The sequence below is a fragment of the Schistocerca nitens genome, chromosome 9 (genome assembly GCF_023898315.1).
Source record: "Schistocerca nitens isolate TAMUIC-IGC-003100 chromosome 9, iqSchNite1.1, whole genome shotgun sequence".
Lineage (NCBI taxonomy): Eukaryota > Metazoa > Arthropoda > Insecta > Orthoptera > Acrididae > Schistocerca > Schistocerca nitens.
In genome coordinates this window covers 235,338,528-235,364,527 of record NC_064622.1, presented here as the reverse complement: position 1 = coordinate 235,364,527, position 26,000 = coordinate 235,338,528, and positions in this window count along the sequence as shown.

The following is a 26,000-nucleotide window of genomic DNA, read 5'->3' as shown; positions in this document are numbered from 1 at the left end:
GTCCTCTCCACTGACCTGTTGACGGGAATTTACTTGAATTGATATTTAGGCTCCTAATGCCGTTGTGGAAAACAAATAAGTTGAACACCTCTCCATACAGAGGCATAGAAACAAAATAGTTTGATGCTACCGATTCACTGAATTCGGTCGCCCTTAGGACCCTAGTGTCATCGTGCAATGAGTAATGAAAAGAATTGTTGTAAATACTGATATAAGATACCCTCCTGAAGGCTTCTTTCAAAATGGTTCAAATGGCTCTGAGCACTATGGGACTCAACTTCTGAGGTCATTAGTCCCCTAGAACTTAGAACTAGTTAAACCTAACTAACCTAAGGACATCACAAACATCCATGCCCGAGGCAGGATTCGAACCTGCGACCGTAGCGGTCTTGCGGTTCCAGACTGCAGCGCCTTTAACCGCACGGCCACTTCGGCCGGCGAAGGCTTCTTTGTGAGTGAGTTTTTCATGTACTTTCCTTTCCCTAATTCAAGCACCATAGCACAGGCTTGTAGAGATCCGTCGCATTACTCGAGTCTCAGTTGATTTTAGATAGCAAGTTAGCTGCAGCTGGTATCTTTTCTGCATCTTTATGTCCGGTGTCACATGTCACAGAGGTGTCATCTGAACTGTCCACAGCTTTGAGTGGAGATGAAAGTTGGAAGATTGCAAGTGTTGGTATCCTATCCGAACAATACCTTCACTTCTGCAACTAGCGCAAAAAGTTTCCATGTCTACGAACCAATTCTCCTCTATTTCTCCTGTATCATCAAACATGTCACTACTCACTTTTACGAGAGCCATTTATTGCAATTTTTGAAAATTATTCTTCTGCTTTCCTGGATTGTTCCTTCGATGTTTGTCTTGGAGCCCTGTATGTGCAGGAGATGTCCCATTTTCCAGTGATGCAGTTGTGATAATTTCAGTGAGTCTTAAGGCCTTACTACTACCCGAAGAGTAGTGTCACACTTTAGCATGGTTTTGACTGAGGCGATACGATATGTGACACAACACGAAATGCGGCTCGCGATCGACGCAGAAGTAACCCTCATCGGTGGAGCACTACTTAGAGTCGTAGTTGAAGTGACTTAACACGTTCACATCGATAGGACAGTATACAACAACATCAGCTTTTCTGTCAAATCACCCAGGGCAACAGGAGTGCGGTTTGCTCCAATAATCTCTATTGTACCATTTACAGGAAGAGGGATTACATGTCATCTGATGTACTCCGTCTTCAGGCCACGAGTAGCCTACCGGGACCATCCGACCGCCGTGTCATCGTCAATGGAGGATGCGGACAGGAGTGACGTGGGGTCAGCACACCGCTCTCCCGGTCGTTATGATGGTATTCTTGACCCAAGCCGCTACTAATCAGTCGAGTAGCTCCTCAATTGGCATCACGAGGCTGAGTGCACCCCGAAAAACGGCAACAGTGCATGGCGGCGTGGATGGTTACCCATCCAAGTGCCGACCACGCCCGACAGCGCTTAACTTCGGTGATCTCACGGGAACCGGTGTATCCACTGCGGCAAGGCCTTTGTCGCCATGTCATCTGATGTGCCTTAAAAGTTCTTTTATGTAGATGAGGCAATGCTAAATCCGTCCTTTTCATCAGTTTCTCAGTAATTTTACTTTACTTTCTGTGTGAAATATTAAAAATCACTGTTTAGGGACTGGCAGGTGATCTCTTGCAGTCTTTCTCATTCGATTTTTTGGAAAGAGTTTGGTAAAGTTTTTTCCCTTTTTGCTTTTTAGTCTGGCATCCCAGCGTGATAAAAATTGATTCGAACGTTTATTTTAGGCCATACAATGCTGCATACCAAATGTTGTTAACATATCGAAATTTTTTTTTAACGCTGGAGGGAGAGCCATCTCTCTTATGTCGTTTGGAATTTGTTGCCGCCTGTTGCGTCTTCTTCCTTGTGTTACCGGTCCTATGCACAAGAGTTTCGCACGGATAACAGTAGCGCCATGCGCCCTTTACGTAATGCATGAAATGTATTCGCAGTCGCGAAGGGATGCTGGATCGTTAACAACACAGGCACACCTATATCGTATTTATCCACCGATACCAGGCAGCGACTTTCTACTAAAAATGTCCTCATCTGTAAAGGGAATTACGTAATATGTCTGAGAGTTCAGGTTGTGACGCAAGAGCGACGACGTATGGAAGTCTGAGTCTCACCGCGACTCGTGCGCGGATAGCCAAAAGAGAGAAGGCGACCGCTTGTGTAAAGTGGGAAATGCGAGTTCTGGCCATAGTCCTGCGCCAACATTCGTTCTCGCCTTTCCCCTTATACAGCTGATGATTGTTCGTTTCCGCAAATGCTCATACATTTAACGTATTTCACAACAGTTTGTTCGGACATGGATTCATGTCTGATGGATCACTGGCATCGTTCTAATTGACAACGCGAGCACTACAGTATAGTTTTTCTTGTAACGTGTTGTTTGTCGTCACGTATCGGCTCTGCGAGAACCGAGCCTTTATGTGCTTCTCCCACAGCAGTGGTCTTTTCGTGACACGTGTAACACAGAATTTGCAGCAGTTGATATCATTGTCCAATTTCAGTTTAAATTTCCTGATTACATTGACAGTATGTGATCACCACAATACCTACTACTCTCAAATTGGAAGCCTTTCGGTCCCGATTCTGGTGTCGGAATTCTTAACGCTCGCTTAGCGAAACATCCGTGACAAGTAAGCGAGTGACTAACGCGCGGCCGTAACAGGCAACAATGGCGGCCATTCCATCAAAGCCGCGTGACGCAACACGTTCCGAGCCATTGGCCGTTCGCGCCGGCCTGGAAATATGTCGTAAAACCGACCGCGGGGCCGCCTCCCAACCCCGGCCGGGCAGCTACACGCCCGCCGCGCCCGACTGACTAACGGCGGCGGTGAATCAGCCGCATTTTCTCCGCTAACCGCTCGTCCTGTGATTATCCCGGTGTTCCGGACGGGCACCAGGTGCGTGCCGAGCCGCGTCGCGCCGCTGATTTATTCCCGACGCACACACACACACACACACACACACACACACACACACACACACACACACACACACGCACGCACACACACGCAAGCACAAGCACATGGAACACACGCATATCCCCCCCTCCCCCTCCTCCACCGGCCCCGTCCGTAATTTATTCCGCTAATTGCGAGCTGCCAGCGCGTTTTAAGTCTTCGTTGCGGCATCTGCGGTCATTGCTGACCGCCGTCCCAGTAATTACCGGGGCTTCGGCGGCTCCACGTGGGCATCGCGTTTAAGGGGCAGCCGAACCCAGCCCGGACGCCATTTCACAGCGCGTGTGCGGAATGACACTGCTCCCACAGTGTCGTTAATCATCAACGGTAGGCAGTCTGCTCCTCGAGGTTTCCATGCTGATGGACGGCTCGAGGATCGTCACCTGATATGGAGATGATTGAAAAAGAGAAAACAAATAGTTTCAATGTCTCTTTAGACAAGTTTTGTGCATACCACGGCACTTCCCTGACATTAACGCAGCACAGGAGAACGTAAAAGTGTCTCTGAGACAGATTTATTATCCTTATTTATTGCTGTAACTTTTTTAAACGACCTGTTTCGGCTCAACACGAACCATCCTGGGACCTGTAGACAACATTAAATCACGCCATACCAAGTTGGTGGTGGGGGGGAGGGGGGGAGGAGAATACTTTATGCTCACTTTTATGTATTTTCGTAGCTAGTAATTTCTCAAAAAATATATTTTTTATGAATTTTTGTATCAGATTCCATACACGTTTTAAATTTTTCAGTTTAACTTGACCCAAAAATTTAAATCTCATTCGCAGGCGTCACTTTCCCCGATGAAGGTAAATTTCAGTATTTCTCAGTTAAGGTCCTCAGTAACACTTCCACAGATCAATAAAAAGTATGTTCAGTGTAATCGTCAACAACAATTAATCAAATCCGCAATTTTTATATACTAAATTTTGGTGGTCATAAAGTCGGTAGGTCCTGAAACCTGATTGCACATCAGCAGCTCTGTATAAATAACTCAACAAAAATCGACGAGTTTTGTTTCCTTTTCCAAATTTGTTTTAGAGTGGTCACAAAGTAGCCCCCTATCCGTTGGTAATGTTGGTTATACCAAATGCATTGTTATTGCTAGGATTAAAATAACTAATCAGCAAATACTCTACAATCTATAAAACACAAAATTTTACCACAGCATGCCAACATTAAGCATCAAATGCACCAGAACGTAGCAGAATGTATCAGTGACAAGCGGCATTTACAAAGGATGAAGTCTTATGCTCTGGGGTTGAAGAGGACCACCAGGGAACTGTTGAAGCAGGTTGTCTAATCACGTGTTACTGCTTTCAGCATGTATGCAATGTGCTTGAATGACGGTAAAATTACGAGTAGGCCACGATCCAATCTGTAGTACGTCCACGTCCCATCACAGCAGTTTGTCGGAGGCTCGCCTGCTTAGCAGAGCAGGACAGATGCAGAGGTCTGTAATGACACGCCTTATTATGGCAATGCTGTTTCGAAGCACACCGTTCAGCACATACTGACGAACACTGAGCTTCGCAGCAGATGATTCGTACGTGTTCGCACGTTGATCAAAAGACGACCATCATTACAATTGCGACATGCACGGGATCATCGACATTCCAGCGTAGATCAATGGAAACATGTTGCCAGGCCGGATGAATGACGTTTCTTGTTATACCAGGTCGATAATCGTGTCCAGATATCCCGCCATCGAGGCGAACGTCTCCTAGATATATGTATCATTCTAAGTGCGCAGGCCGGTGGCGGTCAGTATTATGGTATGCACGACATTCACCTGGGCTTGCATGGTACATGCGACAGTAATAAGAGTCACCACGACAAGTATGGACTACATGAAAGTTATTAAAGACTACCTGAATCTCTTTGTGCTTGTTGCCTGCACTAATGACAAATGGTTCAAATGGCTCTGAGCACTATGGGACTTAACTTCTGAGGTCATCAGTCCGCTAGAGCTTAGAAGTAATTAAACCTAACTAACCTAAGGACATCACACACATCCATGCCCCAGGCAGGATTCGTAACTGCGACCGTATCGGTCGCGCGGTTCCAGACTGTAGCGCCTAGAACCGCTCGGCCACTCTGGCACTGATGACAACAGCTTCTTTCACCAGAATAACTGCCGTGTCCCAGGGCCAAAATTATCCTACAGTAGTTTGATTAACGTGACAGCTAACCCATGAAGTCTTGGCCATTTCATTCGGCATATAAGAACGCTGTGGGATGCTATTGGTTACCAGTTCGGTGCCCACTATACATTGATGCATAATTTATGGTTCAAATGGTTCAAATGGCTCTACGCACTATGGGACCTAACATCTGAGGTCATCAGTCCCATAGAACGCATAATTACTTAAACGTAACTAACGTAAGGACACCACACACATCCATGCCCGAGGGAGGATTCGAACCTGCGACTGTAGCAGCCGCGTGGTTCCGGACTGAAGCCCCTAGAACCGCTAGACCACAGCGACCGGCGCATAATTTATGTTATAAGCCTTATCTTTGTGAAGACATCCGGTGCAACATGCCTTCGGAAAACTACGAAAGACTTTACGGAGAATAATGAGCGTGATATATTTACTGCAATATGTGTCGGTACAAGGTTATCCCCTCATCAGGTGCTATAACACAAGAAAATAAATCAATACAACGCAGTACTATATATACTGACAATAGTGTAATCATTATCACCGTCCTGTAGTTCAGGATTCCACAGAGTTTCTAGGACTTTAGAGACTACCAGAAGTAAAAAGCCAAAAGCAAACATCCATTATCTAACATAAATGTCTTCCTTCAACTTCTCGTATTGGCGTATATTACTCTCACAAGGCCACATGTTTTCGCTTGAGACACGTACTACTATCCTGTAAGCATGTAGCACAGCTCACAACGACGCTACTGTCTACTGTAGTGCGAGGGGCGTTCAGTAATTAATGCAGCAAATTTTTTTTCTGAAAGCAGTTGGCTGAAACCTGGTGGTAGTCAAGGGAAGGCAGGATTGGGATAGGATTGTGGACGGGGCCGTAATCAGTTACTATTGCTTGCCTTTTACAGTTACACACATTTATTTTTAAAACTGTAATTCCAGACTCTAAAATAGAAAAAAAATACCACACTTTATTAATGAAGGAATAAACAACTGCGTAAATAATAGTGTTTTCAGGGCGTTACAGTTTAGCGCATCACCATAAAATACAAATACAGATAATGTTTTAAAAAAAAAACAAGCCCTTGTGATCACGGCTGAAGGCCTTATACGCCAAGAATGGCAATAAATTAAGAATGTTTAAGAACTCGCTGCAATTACAACTTATGGGTATTGAAATATTAAAAAGTAAGTCGCCACAAACACCGCAGAAGGCATCAGACGCCAGGAATAGCACTAAATAAAGTTTTAGGGATTACTCCTAAAATACGAATACCAAATAGGATTTTAAAGCAAATAACCACAATCACGCCAGGAACGGCAATAATATAAAAACAATTTTGAAACCTGCTGTAAAACAGCGAATACAATAGCAATAGTTAATTAAAAAGAAATGAACAAGAAACTGATCCAGACGGTGCTCCAGGAATTGACCTCTGAGAAGGTCCGGCAACAAACGATTTCGCGAGCGCTGAGACAGGTAGCCAAGATTTGCATTAAATTCACAAGATGGTAGGTAGCTCAGACTAGTGGCAGTCTAATGAATGACTAACGATAATCTTGCTGAAGCTACCTAACGTCCGATAAACCAAATGCAACGATGTAACAATATGCCAAAGCCGGAACCGACGGTCTGCACTACGTCCCCAGAATACTGTGTTTAGAGCGCCTGGAACGAGAAAGGAACCATTACCGGATTTCCGTCCGATTCCACAAACCCGAAAATCTGAACAAGTCACAGTACAGAACACCAGAGAAACTAACAGTAAATAAACCACACTCGACTTGCGTGCGAGACAAAATGGAAATGTAACCAACCAGAATCAGTAACCACAAGCCATTGCGAAAACAATCACAAAGCGAGACAAAAGCAAGTACCAAATGAGTGACATCAAATTCATTAGGCACACAAACGCACACTGAACTAACTATGACAACTCTGACGACGGTTGGCAGAATGAAACAAATCACTTCACTGCTTTATTAATTCACAGTTGAGTAACCACACCGTCTAAACACTGAGCCAAGTCCCCTTAACACAGTACTAAGCGGTTCGCAGGTCAGCCGGCCGCGGTGGCCGTCTGGTTCTAGGCGCTGCAGTCCGGAGCCGTGGGACTGCTACGGTTAGGTTTAAGTAGTTCTAACTTCTAGGGGACTGATGATGTTAAGTCTCATAGTGCTCAGAGCCATTTGAACCATTTCGGTTCTCAGGTCCACAAAACTACACGTGACGGCGCGATGATAATCTGTCACATCACATACGTACTGCGGGCCCAGATGGCTGACTGACTCTGCTCTATTTGGATTAAAATCCACTTATCTTAAAACTTGCTGAATCCGCTTTATGACGAGGTCCTGTACCCTCGTGACCACAGCCCTTCCATCCGGCAGTCCATGCTTACCGCCAGTAGTCCTGGCGTTTTCTCGCACTGCGCGGACCTTTCTCCTTCTGACTCCCCAACCGACTTGCCACACTCACAGGACACTGAAAAACAACGACGTTGCCCTAAAGATAGGGCAACAGTTACCACATATCGATAACCACCGCTGATGCCACCAGCGGACAGGCAACGTTTGCGGAACGAGTGGCGTCAGTGAAGACGAGAAGAAGACAAACAACGCCAACCATGCCGACTAAAGGATACAGTGTGGCCTCCAAGTGCGGGCGGAAACCTACAAACAGCACCAAAGCGAGCCGCAGCACGGCTCATTGGCTTAATTCGGCATTCCCACTCTTTTGGCTACAAAACCCTATTTTTCAGAATAATGTCCACTCAATGCGACGGCCCCCTGCCAACTCACTGGTAGAGCCAGTTTGCCCATGTGGTACCACTCTACTGGATGTCGGGTGGCAGGCGATACAGGTTGTAGGGCAGATGAGAAAGAGCAGCCTAGTGAAGTTACCTGAGTTCCCCTCGGGTGCACAGCCTTGTGTGAAACCTTGCGTTGTCTTTGAGAATAAGAACTTAGTTTGCATTATTGTGGCAAAGAACACGCTAAAGTCTTTTTTCAGTTTATTGAGGGTAACACAATTTACTTCAGAGACTACTGTTACGCCACGAGGGAGGACAGAAAACAGCATAACGCCTAGAGTGTATCAGAAGACTCCCTATAACTTTACCGGCTTAGGCTGCGGCTTTGAACTTTTTCTTCGTAGGAGAGCTAGTGTGGGACCATTCCATGGATTGGCATTTTGTTTCCGGTTCGAATTGGTGAACTCTTTTTTTCATGGCCTGTGACGATGTGCCACAAAAAATTGTCACGATCAGCCTCATAAAACACAAGAAATTCCGTACAGATGGTCCTTCGTTTCTCCTTATGGGCTTTTTTTAGGTAACGAGGAACCCAGCGGGCACAAAGCTTTGAGTACCGCAGCTGGTGGACGTGTCTGTCAGCACTTCCAACTGAGAGGTCCATTTGTTTTATTGTGATCCGACTAATGAGTGTGTCCGCAAGTTCCAACACTGCAGGAGTCATGGCTGTGTGCGTCACGCCATCATGCGGGAGGTCGGACGAGTTTGCGTGGCCTTCTTGCGACGATGACAGATGAATCGGGGCCAAAGACTCACGGTGCTTTTGTTCACTGCCAGGTCTCCGTAATTATTCAGCAGCCGCCTGCGAATATCTTCGTTGCTCTGGTTTTCCACCAAAAGACACTCAGTGATAGCTATCTGCTTCGAAGGGACCTCTGCTACAGGCGCCATTTTGAAGGCTACGTATAGCGCCACCGACTGTCGGAAACATCATGATGCTGTAGGGGTTGAAGCGGGAGTATTCCACGATGTGTAACATATTGCCATATGTTCAGCTTGCTGGTGTTGTTGTTCTCCGTTCCCGTGTCTGGCCAGGCAGTTTGAGAAGCATGTCGCTCGTATGAAAACATAATAGATTCCATATGGTAATATTCATAGAGTTGTTACTTGATGGCTTGTTTTAAATTATTGGGGTTTTGTAAATTGCTTTAGTGTTTAATGTGTCATTATTTAGGACGTTCAAAGTATTTTCTTGCCTGGTACATTGTGTACTAAATCCCCATGTTGCATTTTCAGTTGTTTGGACCCCAGTAAGCTTACGCGTATTACCGGGCCAAATCGTTTTTCCAGTCCAATCTTGTATTTACTACGTAAAGTTTATCAGCCAACCATTCGTGTCCTCCTTCCACTTTTGTTTTCCGTCCCTCGCGACTGTTAAATTTTAACCGTTTCCTTCTCGTGGCGTGATTTGAAGTTGAATGTCGGTTGGCAGCTGATATTCTTCACTGTCGGGTGTAAGTAGGGCTGGTTGCCTAGACCAGTTTCTTATTATCTTTTAACAACTTTTCGCAAATACTTTGCACGCCATGGCAGCTTGTAATCTGATCATTCATGTATTTACACGTTTTACTTAAACATTACTTCTCTGCTCATCAGGCTATCATTCTATGTTTCTGCCTTGGGGAGTGTTCTCACTGGTTGTCTAGAAAAGAAGTGCGGTGAGCAACGTATCGGGCCTGCCCTAAGTATAATTTTTTTTTAGGTTACTTGTTTCGGTATGTTTTAGACCATCGTCAGACCTCACAACTTGATGGTAGACGGTGGCTGTGAACGGAGCAGGCGCTACGGCTCCACGAGCGCTAACTGCTAGCAAGAAATGTTTGTGGACTACCTATTTGAAGACTGTTTACTCAGAATCTTTGGACAGACTTCTATGTGTCTTGAATTGGCGAAATATTACCTTGGTTCTCTTATTACAATTTGCTGTAACCATTTCAACAATAGTAACAAGTGTTGCGCCAGATTTGTATGCTTTTGAGAAGAGAATTATATTTTTTGAAAATAGAGATTTTCATACTTTATGTTCTACGAATGACTTTTATAGGGTGGAGAGCAAGTAACTGAAGTACCACAACCACCCATTATTATTTGATCTCACTGAAATATTTCATAAATTGCTGATTGTTTATCAGTAATCGTTGTAAGTAATTTTATTTAATTTAATTGTTTTATCTTAATATGTCAAGGCCTTGTTGGCTTAATTAGTAAAATTACTTCGCTGACAAGTGTTGATATAAATCTTCATACGAATTATGTTCAACCTCTGTTTGGCCCTGTCCTTCCACTCCCAGGAATCTTACGCCCTTAGTGCGTACCAGTTACTTACTGAACAACCCTCCTAACTAAGAACAATATTTCACTGTATGCAAAGTGTACATTCATACAGAACAACCAACAAGACACATGAAAACCTAGCACCGCAGGGGAGAAAATGTTTGTGGCTCCTTCTCAAGGAGAACATCGTCAACGTGGGCACAGAGATGACTCTCGGATACTTCTGTCTTCTCATTTAGCAAGCTGACACATTTCTCTTTTCCAGCACATTAAAATTTCTGCTTCCTGTTAAGTAGTCCTGGCTTAAGGATCGCGAAAAAGAATAACTATCTTGAGACAAAAATATTTAGAAAATCGCAGGTGCAGTAACATCTCACGCCATCACCATAAACATAAAATAAATCTCTTCAAGAACACTTTGCCTAGGGCTAATTACATTCCGTTAAATTCTTAGAATAAGAATGAATAAATAAAAACACTGAAGTAAATACCGGCAGAAAATGGTTTTGACGCTGGATTAATAGGGAGGACTGATGTTGCAGTAGCGCACAGAAAGCAACAATCCGTGAAAAGTTCGCGGAAATATAGAGTCATGTCATATTGGGGAATTGTCCCACATAAATAATTTATCGAGGTTTCTTAACTACAAGGGGAATAAAATTGCATTAAGTATGGACAAAAAACTGGAGCAGAGCTTGAAGCATAGCAATGGCTCAGGGGAGAATTAGACTGAGAAAGCGGGAGTTTATGAATTGTAGCTAAGCACCTCAAGAATGGGTGGTGTATTATACTTTGAAGAAAAAGGGTGATTGCTGTTATACTTAGAGAAAGTTCTGATTCTTCTGTTCTTTAAGAGACACATGCGTCAGCGTGCTAAATGAGCACACAGAAGGGTCGAAGAGACACTTCTGTGCCCACTTTGGCGATGTCCTCTTTGTTCCGTTCTAACGTATCTTGTCGGTTATTCTGTAGGGATACGTACATTACAAAGTAAGTGCATTACTGTTTTTTTTTTCTTTTTGGATTTGGTAGGACTTGCTTACGGTTCATAGAGACTAAAGTAGACTGTAGCATCGTTGGAGGCAGCGATATATCTGTTACAGGACAGTAGTATCTTTGTTAGATAGAGGCAACTCATCCTTGTGAGAGTACTACGTACCAACGTGGGATGTCAAAGTGATAGATTGACAATGTATGTTTGTCGGAGGCCTTTTACTTTTGTTAGTGCCTATTTACATAGGCTAACAGCCAGTGGTAACACCGGTTCCCGTCATATCACCGAAGTTAAGCGCTGTCGGTCTGGGCTAGCACTTGGGTGGCACCGGTTCCCGTCATATCACCGAAGTTAAGCGCTGTCCGTCTGGGCTAGCACTTGGGTGGGTGACCATACGGTCTGACCTGCGGTGTGGGCAGGCAGGGTGCCCTCAGCCTTTGTGAAGAAAACTGAGGAGCTACTTGATTGGGAAGTAGCGGCTCCGGTCTCGTAAACTGACAGTCGGGCGGGAGAGCGGTGTGCTGACCACATGCCCGCCCCCCTTCCCATATCTGCATCCAGTGACGACTTTGAAGTGAGGATGACACGGCGGCCGATCGGTACATTTGGGCCTTCCAAGGCCTGTTCGGACGGAGTTAAGTTAATGGCATAGTATATTTAAGGTACGTTGTTATTACAGACTAATACTGATATTTACATAGCTGTCGGTATGTACAAGGTGAATAGAATTAAAGTTTAATTTCCAAAACGCTGTAGAAATAACACCACTGGTCACAATGACGGCAGATTGCAACGGAATATTAATCGGAGAACAGTAATGACGTTTGGCAGGAGAAAAATATGTAGCTATAAAAAGTAGCAATAGATAGCGCTATAAGCATCATAATTTAATAGTGGTCGACTACAAATGACAAATGAATCATACAACCATGACTAAGGTGTACGTTTGACGTTAAAAAAACTATACTGTTCAGTGTGCATGGGTGTACAAGTGTGAGACTGTTAGTTGCGTAAGCCCATCCACCACACCTAGGTCATATCAAATCAGATGAGAAAAATCGGATTTTAATTGTCCTGAGGACAAGAACCGCATAAAATGCATCACTCACAAGGGTTTTTCATTGTCCTGAGCCCATAAATGGCATAAAAAGCATCAATCAAAGGTCACATCGGATTATTAATTTCCGTGTGACTGGCGCAAAACATGTTCAGTATGCTGTTCATCGTTTTCTGCAACAATTTGAAATCAAGAAACAGCATGTTCTACAACTGATTGAAGTGTTTCCGGGGTCACATTTAGAATCATGTAGCCGGCGTTGTTTCACCAAATTCAGTGGGTTGTGCGCGAGACAGGTGTTTTCATGCACGTAGTCTGACACATACAGCGCCATGTATTCATCAATTTTCACATAATTTTTTTTTTCTTCTGCCGTACGTTTCCCCTTCTCCGATAATATTCAGTTGCAGTTTGACGTCATTCTGACCAGTGGTATTATTTCTACAGCGTTTTGAAAGTTTAACTTTAATTAGGATCACCCAGTGTATTAGTTTAGTGGGAGCGTTTCGGCCGACGTATCGTGAGTCAGCGCGTAATCGTGCTTGAGGTAGGTAAGACTGTCGATACAACTACAGTTGTGCAATGAAAACTGTACCAAGTTTGCTGATTAAGGTTATGAAGCAGATAGTCCATAAGTAGTGGAGCAATGGTGCTTCAAGCACCAGCGACGTCACAGCCTATCTCTGACGTCACAATGACGAAATTATGACGTCACAATGATGAAATTATGATGTCACAGTCACAACCTATCTATGACGTCATAATGACGTAATTATGGCGTCATAATAACGTCATGATGACGTAATGATGTATTTCCACATGTTTTGATACTGACCTTACATAATATGTCTTTAGCTCACTGTGACATCATTTTTTTATGAAGTTATGATATACTTGGTGGACTTTTGCCAACAGCGTTGACCTTATTTCCACATGTTTTGATACTGACCTTACATAATATGACGTCTTTAGCTCACTGCGATATCATCGACAGTGCCACAACCTACATAGCTATATTTTGCTAAGTCATGATGATGTCATGGTGATGTACTTGATGGCACTGACCTTACATAATATTACGTCTTTAGCTCATTGTGATATCATTTACAGATTTTTCTTCTTGTTCCCTCCTCTGACTTACTTGATGGCACTGACGTTACACAATATGACGTCTTTAGCTCATTGTGATATCATTGACAGATTTTTCCTCTTGTCCCCTCCTCTAAGCATTGCGACTACCTCACCCCATGTGTTACAGAACAAGGTTACACACACACACACACACACACACACACACACACACACACACACACACACACACACACACACAAGGTGTGCAATAAAAACAAGCTTATATGTTTATTCAGATATCATTTAATGTAAGCAAAAAATTTTGTTACAAAATTTTATTAATTTTTTTTACACTTTTACTTAAATCTACTTCATCATCTGACAGATCAGGTTTCTTTTTCAACCATAAATACATGCAACGAGGCAACCAGCAATAGTGTTCCCTCCACGGATCATCACCATCAACCCAATCATGCAGTGTCCCACCACAGTAGAAGCAGGTCGTGTGACCAGCAGTACCAGAGTAGAAGAAACCTGCTTCAGCCAGTTCATCAGCCTTAACTGGGATATACGAGGGCCAATTATGGAAGGACTGTTGACGTACTTGTTGACAGCAATACTGAGGCCATGCTGGTTGTGCTGTATGCATCAAAGAGAGTTTTTTAACTGTACAACAAGTACAACATGTGTTGATACCAGCAAGATGGTATGATGTAGGACATATATGTCTCGGAAATGGTATGTCATCAAATTGCGAGTTACTCTCTTCAATGTTACAATACATACATTTTAGAGTATCATTGTTACTGTTGTGATTTGGTCTATAGAAGCCCATCTCTGCTAGGTCTTCAGGCTTCAAAAAGTCGATGGGCCAGTTACCATTCTCAAAAGTCTTTTGATGTTCAGCAAATGTAAGGTACATTGTGTAGCTTGCTTACAATTCTTAGTGCACATGTGTTATGCAGTTGTTTGCTCTTTATATATTCTAAAGATCAGATAACCAATTCTTACATAACTATTCCAGCTTCCCATAATTCTTCTTCAATAGAAATAATCTCATTGTCCTATGATGAATTACCTGCTGCTTTTGACCCATGCAAAAAGAAAAGGCGTTCCACAAGTTCATTTGGGTCATCCAAGTACACATAATCAGGAGGTAAATTGCTGCTATGTGTCTTCCACTGTTTTAATTCTGGAACATTATCTTCTGTTTCTTTCTCATCTACAGTAATTCCTTTACCACTATGAATACTAGGTTCACTTTCCAAAGTTTCCTCACTTAGCTGACGATGTGCTTTTAGTAAATTTGCTCGAGATGATTTTCGAAGTTCACTTACATCAGACCGATTTAAATGGAGAATGCATCGTATGATTGTTTTATATTTTATACTGTTATTAATATTAACTGGTTTATGAGCAGAATAACCTATCTTATGGGAATTGGTAGCTTTTAAAATTTTGGCATATGTAAGAAGATCAGATTTTGTATAGCTTCTAGCTAAAGGTTTTTTTCTAAGAAGTAGATTACGTAATCCATTTGAACCATTGTATGTTACATCATTAATGATTATATCCACTCCATCAATTACCGCTTTTTCATTCCCTATCATCCACCCATTATGGAGGTCATATCTCTTACCATACACTTCATCACGTTCGTTAGGAGGAATTTGCCTTAATATTGAGGATACTAATGTCTTATCAGGTGAAGAATACCTGGTTTCACATCATCTTCCACTTTTTCCTCTTGATCGGATGATATAACATTGGGTGAAATAAGATTTTCTGGTATCACTTCCTCTTTATAATGAGATGATGTAAATGTAGGATATGAAAGTTTTTCTCTTTTACTAATAGAAACAAGTTCTCTCAGAGGATCAGAAATTGGCTTCAATTCTTCCTCCAATTGTTTTTTTCTTTTAATTTCTTTTTCCTTAAGGGATAAAATTTTTTTACTTATATTTCTTCTAGCAGACATAATTTGCCTTTTCAATTTTATATTGCGGTTTACAGCCTGTTGATGCATTTCGAGAAATTTGTATGGTTGGCACTAGATAATGATGGAAACAGGTAGTGAGGTTACATCTCATCTGAGATTTGTGGAAGGTATGCTATCTATACGTAAAATGAATTTCTGACTTACTTTAGAGAGTGTTTTATCTACATATGCTTTGTTAGCTGCATCGGTTTCTATTATTGGTTCTCGCAAATTTACGAGATGCTTATGTTGTATATCAAACACTCGATCTGTTACACCAAAGAGATCTAACATATTTATATTAGGCTGTGACATTTTAACTCGAATATTATTATCATTTTCTAACATACGTGTTACTTTCTGATCGATTTTTTTACAATATTTTCAACATATTTCTTATTAACAACAACATGCATATTAGTTGGATCAGAAACATCTTCAATTCTCACATTGTTTATATCAAGAACACCTTCCCTGACTAATAAATTATTCAGTAGTAAATCATTCTGAGGAATCTTAAATGAATCGACAAGTGGTCTGATTTTTACTTCTAACTGATTATATTTTCCATCCACATAACCCTTTGCAGCCACATCACTTGGTATTAATGGATCCATGACCCCAATTAGACGTTTACCTTTAAGTCGAATGACATTGGTTCTATCATATGATTCTAAGAAGCTCTTGTTTTTCGAGTCAATTTTTTGCTCAGACTGCTTCTTAAGCTGTATAAATGAATCATCCACATATTTCTTTGTGCTAGCATCATTATTTTCCTTAGAAGAAGAAAGGTTGCTAATGCGTTTTGAGTTAAGTCTGATAGAATCACTTAAGACATCGAATGCACTTAAAAAAACATTAAGTGTGTTCCAGGTAACTATATTGTCAACAAACCTTGTAAGACTAGTTATGGAACCATCAACATACTTTTTGGTAGATGCATCACTGTTCTCCAGTGGATCTTGCAAACCTGAAACACGTTTGTTTCCAAAGTTGACTGCTTCATGTGAAAGATGTAGTATACTGAAAAGTGATTTTAGCTGTGGAATCCATTTACTGATTGAAGCTAAGAAATTGTCAACATATTGCTTTGTAGCTACATCATTCACTCCTTGTGGTTCAGACAGAACAAGCTGAACGTTTCCAGAGGACTGCATTGTGCAAACTTAAATAAAAGTAATGCGAAGTCTTCTTAAATGCAAAAGTACTCATCAAACTTCTTGCGATAATGTCCATTGTGAATTTTATCATCTTTGCTGATAACTAAGAAACTGTGTGGTTCACTATCCTAAACTTGTTAACACAAGTTTAGAAATTGAGCATAATCCATATCTGTATTAACATGATCATTGTATACATGCCTTAAGTTGCACTCATCTTGTTTGAATAGTATAATCATGTTAGCATTACCTCTGATCAGTTGCTTTCGGATCCAACTGTATGTGTGACATAGGTAAAGGCAGTAAATATCATAATGCCGCCCCATGCAAAAATAAGCCCTTATGTTGTCTTGTTTGTCACATATAAGATCATCAAAAACATAAACTGAAGATGGTAAGGCTTTATAAGGTAAAATAACATCTTCATTGTTTGAAAATGTAAAGAATTTGATCCCTTCAAGCCCAGATAATATGTTTGTGAGAAATTTATACTTCGCTTGACGCAGCGATTTTGAATATATATAAAGATTCTGAAATTTTAGACCATTTTCATGAATTAGAAGATTCACTACAACGTTAGTTTTTACAATTTGAGGGGCCGCAAATAATTCATCGTGCAGTATCTGGTAACAAATCACCATGTTTCTTCCTCTTACCATCTGTATTATCAAATGAAATATTTGTCACTGGTAGTTGGAGTACATGTTTCTTCAAGCGCATGTTGGTTAAAAGTGTTACAGATGCTTGGTGTAATGTATATAAAAGTAAATTTTTCCTACCAACATAATCATTTAATGGCTAGACACGCTCAGAGGAAGGTTGGCAGAGGTATTTTAAACACAGCTATTAACAAACTACCTATAGAATTGCACCTACCAGGATACAATTATTGTGGTCCAGGTACCAAACTACAGAAGAGATTACTACGCGGTGTCGGTGGTATCAATCCACTAGATGATGCATGTAAAGAGCATGACATAGCATACGCCACATTTCCAGATAATCTTTCACAAAGACATAAATCTGATGAAATGTTAGCAAAGAAAGCTTGGGAACGTGTTAAAGCAAAATCCGCAAAGCTTGGTGAGAAACTGGCGGCATTAGGAGTTGCAGGAACAATGAAAGCAAAAGTTAAATTGGGGATGGGTGCAAAAAATTCTTCAAGGAGGAAGAAAGACACATTGAAGAAGGTTATTACAAAGGTAAGTAGAGCTATGAAGGGATTAAAGAAGAATGGGAATCTTCTTAGTACAGCTAAAATTGCTCATAAAATAGCGGTAGACAGTGTTCGAAAGACAGGAGTCGAAATTTACAAAAGAATAAGACTCATGTTATACCTATTCCAAAAACTGGTGGTTCTTTACCTCTTATACCAATTTTTGCAGCTCTTTCTGCTATTGGAAGTCTTGCAGGTGGAGCCTCTGGTATAGCTAAAGCAGTTAATGATGCAAAAAGTGCCCGTAAGCAGTTGGCAGAGATGCAAAAACATAATAGAAAGATTGAAGCTATAGCTTTGCAAAATGGTAAAGGCCTTTATTTAACCCCATACAAAAAGAATGGTATGGGACTTTATCTAAATAAAGGAACTAAAAAAAATCCAGTTGATCTTATCAGATTGACCTCTTACAAATATCGATTTGAGATTCTGTACAAAAAAGTTGAACATACCTAATTTATAAGGTGTTTTCATGAGAGACACATTACCTAAAACAGCAAAAAAATTTGAAAGTGCAATTGTGATCTTGAACACTTCAAAAGAGCCTGGATCACACTGGGTTGCATACAAAAAGAAGAATGATACTGTCTACTACTTTGATAGCTTTGGTAATCTACCACTGCCTTATGAAATCTTAAAATATTTGAATCATTGCACTTTTAAATATAATTACAACACCTTTCAAGCAATTAATAGTTACAATTGTGGTCACCTGTGTTTGAAATTTCTTTGTAAAGAATAAAAGGAGCTACAAGTGTACATACATATGCATTCACACAATGGATATTGGACAAGGTAAGACATTAATTGTTAGTGGAAAAAAATCAGTGCCGGTAACAAAATTTAATCCAGCATTGGACGTATCAAATGGTGTCTATGAATAGCGCTTCTGAACTATTTTTCATACAATTCAATACCTAATGTTTCTCCACAGAATTACAATTTCTATTTTTCTAAATATAATGAAATATTCCAGAAGTTTGTCATTCCAACTGGTTCACACGAACTGCAAGATATTTTCTCTGAATTGTTAATACAAAAAGATGAATACAATGAAAAATTACCAAGTTCATCTCTCAAAATTTTTCTTGCCTTTGATTATGATAAACATCTTAATCGATGCAAAATAAAACACAATGTTGCACTAAACTTTGATTTTAAATAACAATCTTGGATCTCTTCTAGGATTTACAAAAGGAGTGATTAAAGGCAATAAAGATTATAACATTGTTTCAACAGCTAAACATCCTGTGAATATTCAGAACATAAATGTTTTAAATATAGAATGTAATATATCAGGTGGTTCCTATATTAATGGTGAACCTTCTCATGTTATTCACCAGTTTTGGCCAACAGTACCTCAAGGATATAAGATTGTGGAAACGCCAAATTCACCCATTTATATGCCAGTCATTACCAGATACATAACAGATTTGATAATATCTATTTGTGACCAAGACGGGCTAGTTGTACCACTAGATGAAGACGAAATAACTGCAAGACTTCACTTGAGACGAATTAAGTAATGGGAATTGTGTATAAGGAGAACTGTAATTTGAATAATGGAAGTGGTGTCACTATCAAAAAAGTAAGAAAAAATAAAAAAAGCTTTTAACTCTATACAGTAAACAGCTATTGATGTCATTAGGGTGCAAATTAGTATAAATACTATAACATCATGGATGGTAACAACACTTGTGCGCTGATTGCTAAACAGTGAAAAAGGAGCGATGAGCAGTATTTTGAATGTTCGTGAAAACATTACTTTCGATGATACAATTCATCGAATTGAGAACCATGCGTACAAACCTTATGGACAATCAGTATTTAGGTATAATGATTCAGTATCAATTGTCATTCAAAATGAAAACAGTTACTTATTACCTTCAGAAAGTAGATTATTCATTGAAGGAAAAATAGTAAATACTGCTAAAACTAAGGCAACAGATGCTAATTGAAGCAAAAACTGTGCACTTTTCTTATTTTCAGAACTTCAATATCGTCTTAATAATGAAGTTGTTGACCATGTTCGTAATCCTGGAATTACTACACTTCTGAAGGGAACTGCATCTTTTACACCTGATCATTCCAATATACTGTTAAACGCAGGATGGGGCTCAGATGCAAACATCAAAGAACTTGTAGATAATAAAGGTCATTTTAACTTCTGTATTCCTTTGAAAATGATATATGGCTTTTGTGAAGGTTATAAAAAAATTATGCTCAATGCACAACATGAATTAATTTTAATTCGTAACAGGAATGATACATCTTCTGTATTAGCAACTAAATCAGATCCAGATGTGCAAATAATACTGGAAAAGTGTGGTGGGAAATGCCTCATGTGCATGTATCAGATAAAAATCAAATTCCATTGTGGAATATTTTGAAAAATGATAGAAGTTTAAGACTTGCCTTTCGTCATTGGGATTTAATAGAAAGCATAGCAGCAGAGATTAATTTTTGGTCCTGGCAAATTAAGTTCACAGCACATCTGGAAACTGCTAGATATGTAATTTTGGGTTTTCAAGTTGATAGGGAAGCCTATGACAATGATTCTAGTATATTTGATAGTGTAGATATAACAAATTTGAAAGTGTATTGAAATTCGCGCGATATCCAGAAGAAAACTTTCTATGTGATTTTGAAACCAAAACATTGGCTCGAGCATATGATTTATATTCAAGATTTCAGCCCTCATATATATCCATAATGGATTAAGTAAACCACTTTTGAGTCCAATTGAATTCCATAACAACCCCATATTTGTTATTGATTGTTCACATCAAAATGAATCAATAAAATCCTCCATAATAGATATGGAGATTGAGATAGAAACAAAGAATCCTTTTAAAAGAAACACAATGGCATACTGTCTTGTAATACATGATGTTATTATTGATATGAACCCCACTACCAACTGTGTGATAAAACGTGTGCAGATATAAGCTTATAAAGTTATATTCTACTGTTAGTACCACTCTTGTAACAGACGGAATCAAACTGAATAAGGTATTAATCATTGAATCAACATGCAATATTGTGACTTGTTTAATGGTGAACTTGATTGAGGATGCGGAAAAAATATTAAGTGTTCATACTGTACCTGATTCAGCAAGTACACTGGAAAGTCTTATAAGAACCTTTCTTCTAGCACACAGTGAGTGTAAAACAATTGCATACTCTAGAAATCATCTGCAAATGGAAATTCTATGGTGCTTGAAGAATATTATTCCAGATGACTTAAATCTCATACAACTTGAAGATTATGGTTTCCAAGACGATAAGTGCAACGTTTTTATGGTGTTTCAGTGGTTAAAGTCAATAAACGTTTGTAAAACTATATTTAGTATATCAAAATCTGGAACAACCTCAGAATCTAAATGGTTTAGATTGTTATCTATTTCCTGTCAAGCTCTTACGTAAGTTAATCTCAGTTCCAAAAATCTTTAAACTGTTACCACAATTTATGCAAGATGATGAATATTTAAAATGGTACCAATATTGTTATCGACTTCATCTCAATGATGTTAGAGATAATTGTTAACTGTGAATGTAAGTGGTAAGGTGTATTTTTTTTAATAAAATACTGAACAATTTATATAGACTTATTATTTTTATTAACTTTATAAGTATACATTTTACATATCACAATTTTTGATAATTACATATTGTGCTATACATCTGAAAGTTTTTCTATCCTATAGTGTCCCCATGGTAATGTATATACACCATTTTTTTCACATACCTTTTATCATCATCATCATATGATAATGCTAATTTTCTTTGCTTTATAGTGTGTGCTATATGAGAATTAGATTGAATAATGTATTGTGTAGTCATTTTTTTGTACATTATCCAATATGCAACTACGATAGTCATCAATACTTACTCGCTTCAGAGATGCCCGTTTCACACCTTTCGCCTTCTTTACAGTAGAATGGGAATCAGTATCTAATACATACATTTTTGCTCTTAGACCAATAAATTCAGTTACAATCTCTCCATTAAATTCATCTTTCATTAAACCAATTACACGTTTGTTACATATTGGAATATTATATCTATTTTCAGATGGATATCCAGAGGTATCAAACAACCAATTAATGTCAGGTCTGATATCACTATACAAATCACTTGTAGATATAAGATATACAAAGCTGTCAGTATCAGTAAAACACATTTTCACTTTTTGTAGAGGATACTTTTTCAGCATATAATTATAATAGAAGTTAAACATACACATTTTAGAAATGTCAAGGATTGTCATTCCTATTGCAATCGGTTTATCAAATACTACTGATGTTTTTGCCATTTCTATAACAACTAAAGTTTCATCGAAAATAACCCTCTTCTTAAAATTTGGTTTGGCAATATATGCTGCTGCACCATACCTACCATTCCATGAGGTTACCAATCGAACATCTCGCATTTTTCTTACATTTTGCATAGTCTTACCAAAGGTACTATTATTCATTAACTTAAAAAAGTTTTTTTCAAAATCGTTTTTAGCTTGAATCCTTTTTCTTGTGTTGATTTCAATATATGGTTTCATCCATGCCTTCTGAGAAAATGATAGAATTCTGTGAATCTTTTCTAATTCAAGACCTAAAGAGAGGCTTTGTTTAAGATTTCTGTAATGTAAAAATATTTCGTTTTATCATAAAGTGTACACATTAATCTAGGTGGGGTTTTACTATTACTCTTAGGAGATTTCATTTTCTTGGGGCACAAAGGAAAATCCTGATGTTGGTCATGACATTATTTGGGATACTTCAGATCAACTTCTAATATGTATCCAACATTAGCTTCATCCAATACATTCATTACATTGAATGTTTGTACCTAATCTATTGTTAACCACTTGAAATTACCAACAGGTAAGTATTGCATCATTGCCCACCCATACAGATTATTTACATCAAAATATCCAATGAATGATTCTTCCTTAGAAGAATCATAAGTCTTCATATTCTTGTTATTAGCTACAGCATGTCTGTGTGAACATTGAACAATACCTCCTCTGATTCCTCTTTCAACACATTGTAATTGGGTTACATCTGTTATTAACTCCAATTTTACATTAGTAGATTTAAGAAGAGCATTCCAAGCTAAACCTGGTGATGTTACATAATGAGCAGGATCTAATTTATATGTATCAAGACATAATTTTCTGAAATTTTCAAATACATCAGCTAGCAATAGAACATCAGATTTTAAGTATATATCTGAATAATCTCCAATAGTTTTACATTTAAAAAGAGTCCATACATCACAGACACGTTTATACTCTAAGTCTGATACAGTTTCACCAGTTAGAAGACTTTGGAAATGTTCTCTCTGAGGTAGTTTTGTTTCTTGCAATTTCATTTCATCAGTGATATACTCATATGGGAAGATACCTTTCTGACATACTAAACTGAACTGATTTTCATCATTAAAGTATTTTCTTGTTAATTGTAAACAGCAGTTATCCATATATGAAACACGTTTTTCTAATGAACAAGCTAAAAAATTTTGAGAGTCTATAAATCGGTATTTAATGAAGACAAATGATCTATCAACTATTACTTTTCTCACATATTTTGTAAATGACTTCTATTTCTCAGTATTTGTAGGTATTAAGGTGACACAACTTTCATTCTATTTTGAAATTTCCTTCTCCTCATCAGATACCTTGCATTCACATAAATCTTTCATAAGAAAGTGAGCATCATGTTTAGTTAAGTTATGGAATATTACTGGTACTATCATACTAGGCTTATAATTTAAATTACAAGATTGATGTGCTGCTACACGAAATTTTCCAGCAAAATGACAATGATCCTTGACTCTTACATCAGTTGTAAGGAAGTGTTTTTTACATATATGGCACGTTTTAGCGTTTTCAAAGAATTCTTTGTCCTGATCATTCATATGTAATATATTATCCGAAATTGCATTTAGATTATCAGTAAACCACTTCATACAATTTAACCCTCTATACAAGTAAAAATTGGATATTTTTCATCATGAGTACAATGTACATACATTGAAACACTGTATGGAATATGAAAACGAACAGGTTCTGAATGAGATCTCTCACTACTTTGAGAACATGTTGTAAGAGGTTGTAACATATATTCAATATCACCATAAATAACAAATCGTACCTTTTCCTTATTGTAGTAGTTTTCAAATTGAATAGTTTTAGTTTCTTTACTTGGCATTACTGTTCTCACAGCCTGAAATTTAATACAATCTTCCTAATTCACCTTCAGTTTATCCTTAGTATAAAAGTAACACAAACATCTTTCACAGAAGTGAATCGATTGTTTATGGCTTGTTAGTGAAGATCTCATCAAATGAGATAGATTGGTTATGCAGTAGAGGTGGTAAATATTAGAAAAATCAGTTTGAAGTACTAATAAATTTGCATGCCAATTATATCTTTGTTTGCTTATATGTATAGATACAAAATTAAACTCTCTATTTTGAGTAATATTTTTCCTTGCAACCATCCAATCACCATTATCATACTGAATTCCATAGCCATTAACTGATATACCTGGATTCTGTCTCTCGACTTGAGTAAGATATTTAAACTCGATTGGAAACGGAATTCCAGTAAAATTAAGTTCATTTTCAAATTTTTTTATAATTAGACAACTTCTATTTATTCTGTTTCACTGGATACAAATCACATAACACTGCCGATTTAAAACATTCATTATCACTACTGTGTATGCTAACTACCACTCTCTTGTCTCTAATTACATCAGGCAATTCATCATTCCTCCCAACTCGAAAGCATTTATTTACATTAAGATTTACGCAAAGCTTTACAATTTCCTTTAATGGTAAACCTGAATCTCTCTCTTGAAATGAATAAAATTTTTTCATGATTGCCTCCACAACATGTTCTGTGTACCATGCATATATATCATCAGAAATAAAAAAACTCTTTATTTTTAGAAGAAATATAAATTTCCTTTTCCTCAGCAGATATTGGTGAGAGGAATATGCACAAAAGAGAACATTTGATTTTCAAAGCCTGATGTTTTTTTCAACATTTGTCTTAAACAATGGAAAACATCTTTCCAAAAAAAGTCGAGGGTCTTGAATGTGGTGATTATATATTTCACCAGTACAAATACGTTTTCGGAATGCTGATTGTCTATCAATCCATTCTAATTCTACATCTGCTTCCTTACTTCTTCGCTTTTGCGGTAGAGCACTTGCAGCCATGCCCCCACAGTTTGTACAGTCTATCTGTACCGATAAGTAATTGTTTACAATTTGAATATACACACTTGATTTCTCTGTTTGAGACATCTGTTTTCAAATGATACTCTGCTTCACATTGGTCATGTCTACAGAACACAGAATCTGATATCGAAGAGGTCTGTAATATACACTCCAGGAAATGGAAAAAAGAACACATTGACACCGGTGTGTCAGACCAACCATACTTGCTCCGGACACTGCGAGAGGGCTGTACAAGCAATGATCACACGCACGGCACAGCGGACACACCAGGAACCGCGGTGTTGGCCGTCGAATGGCGCTAGCTGCGCAGCATTTGTGCACCGCCGCCGTCAGTGTCAGCCAGTTTGCCGTGGCATACGGAGCTCCATCGCAGTCTTTAACACTGGTAGCATGCCGCGACAGCATGGACGTGAACCGTATGTGCAGTTGACGGACTTTGAGCGAGGGCGTATAGTGGGCATGCGGGAGGCCGGGTGGACGTACCGCCGAATTGCTCAACACGTGGGGCGTGAGGTCTCCACAGTACATCGATGTTGTCGCCAGTGGTCGGCGGAAGGTGCACGTGCCCGTCGACCTGGGACCGGACCGCAGCGACGCACGGATGCACGCCAAGACCGTAGGATCCTACGCAGTGCCGTAGGGGACCGCACCGCCACTTCCCAGCAAATTAGGGACACTGTTGCTCCTGGGGTATCGGCGAGGACCATTCGCAACCGTCTCCATGAAGCTGGGCTACGGTCCCGCACACCGTTAGGCCGTCTTCCGCTCACGCCCCAACATCGTGCAGCCCGCCTACAGTGGTTTCGCGACAGGCGTGAATGGAGGGACGAATGGAGACGTGTCGTCTTCAGCGATGAGAGTCGCTTCTGCCTTGGTGCCAATGATGGTCGTATGCGTGTTTGGCGCCGTGCAGGTGAGCGCCACAATCAGGACTGCATACAACCGAGGCACACAGGGCCAACACCCGGCATCATGGTGTGGGGAGCGATCTCCTA